Source organism: Penaeus monodon, chromosome 33 (assembly GCF_015228065.2).
Source record: "Penaeus monodon isolate SGIC_2016 chromosome 33, NSTDA_Pmon_1, whole genome shotgun sequence".
In the NCBI taxonomy this organism is placed as follows: Eukaryota; Metazoa; Arthropoda; class Malacostraca; order Decapoda; family Penaeidae; genus Penaeus; species Penaeus monodon.
The window spans coordinates 15,161,364-15,163,231 of NC_051418.1; positions in this window are offsets into that span (position 1 = coordinate 15,161,364).

The following is a 1,868-nucleotide window of genomic DNA, read 5'->3' on the forward strand; positions in this document are numbered from 1 at the left end:
AAAACATAAAGGGGGGGGGGGGGGAAAAGGGAAAGAAAGGGGAAAACCCCCCAAAGAGGGGAAAAGGGGGGGGCCCGGGCCCCCCCGGGGGAAAGGGGCCCGGGAGGGGGAAAAAAGGAAAAAAGGGGGGGGAAAAAAACGGGGGGGAAAAGGGGGGGGGGGGGTTTAAAAAGGCCCCCCAAAAAAAAACCCGGGGGGGGGGGGCCAAAGGGAAATTTTTGGGGGGAAACTTTGAGGGGGGGGGGAAAAAAAAAAAAAAGGGGGGGGGGGAAAAGCAGAAAAGAAAGGGGTGGAAAAAAAAATTTTTAAAATTTGATTTAAAAAAAATATTTTACCTTTCCCCCTTTTCTGGAATTTTGGGAAGGGGGTTCAGAAAAGGGGGAAAAAAAAAAAAGTTTTTAATTCCCCCCAAACCCCCACAAAGGAAAACCCGGATTTAGCGTTTTTTTTTTTTCGACGGGGAGAAAGACAGAATAAAAATGACAGAAAGACGAGGGCGCCCTGCGGATCCCAAGTTGCGTCATTGCACATGATGCATGTGTGTGTTTGTGTGTGCACAGTGTGAAAGAGTTACAGCAGTCAGAGGAGCCGCCTCCTTCACTGCATTAATGATCGTGATGATCCCACCCAGCGTGATGTCATGGCCGGGGTGACATCATGCATGACATCAGCCTGCCGCGACCTTAGGGTGGAAACCCCGCCCGCTGGAGGAGGACTTTGGACTTTACGAGTCGAAGATGCCTACCTCACTCTGTACCCTCCTTTCTTGCAGGGAACACTTTTGGTTTTTTGGACAAAGCTTTCACCTCTTTTCATTTACACACCTTGGGAGGCCGGTTGATTTTGACAAACGAGGCGGCGTCCGGGCGTCCTTCCTGCTCCCTTGTGGCAGCTTCCGACCGCAGGCTTTATTGGTCTGTTGGCTTCTCATCGGAGTTTCCCGTTTCATATCGCCTTCGTTAGCGTGATTCTTTCGCCGCGGCGCCCTCGTCGTTCATTAACATTCCATTGTGAGAGAGTGAACAAGGGAGCTCATTTGCATGGCTCGCTGACGTTCACCATCCACATTTTAATGAAGTTGTGTAAGCACTTCTGTGGGTCTTTTCCATGCCAGACTCTTTCTAGGAACTCCCAATACTATCATGTGATTTGTAGCTGCTTCGGTGGTTAATGTCCGCGCTTGACTGAATTGACCTCATATGCGACTTATCATACTGATTAATTTCTTTGTCCGTTCTCCTTTGTCCATTTCGAAACGAATTATGTTTTGTTTGTTCATTAAGTTTGGTGTGTAAGTTATATTTATACGTGATTTGCGTAATCGTAAGTAGTGTGTAAGCTTTCCCTCTATTTGTGGTCACGCTTGTTGCATCATCATCATTTTAAAACCAGATTGTTGTCATTGATAATGTGGTCCCTAGATACAGCTGTGTACATACGTGGCCATGATTTGTATCCTATTTGTTCCTTCGTTTTTCGGCTTCCTCCACGTCTTTTCCGCAGATGGCGAGTCTCGAAATTGGAAGATAAAAGTCAGGGCTATTTTATTCTCTTTTTGTTCTCGTTGGCTTTACTATTATTAGTTATTCGTAGACAGAAGACATGAAAGGGGTGATACATCTGACACTACCGAGGCGTGGCTAAACATATTTCCCAAGAGTTAAAGCAATAAAATAAGTAATATATATTTTTAGGTTTTATTACAGTTTTACAAGTTTTTTGGCATGAGCACCTACTTATGGCATTTATTGCTTCCCAGGTTACGAGAAATCAAGAAGAAAAAAAAAATAATTTGTTTTTAATTACTCATATTTTTCAGAACCTAGCAAGGGAAAGTCATCCCATTTCATGATGCATGCTGTCTCGGG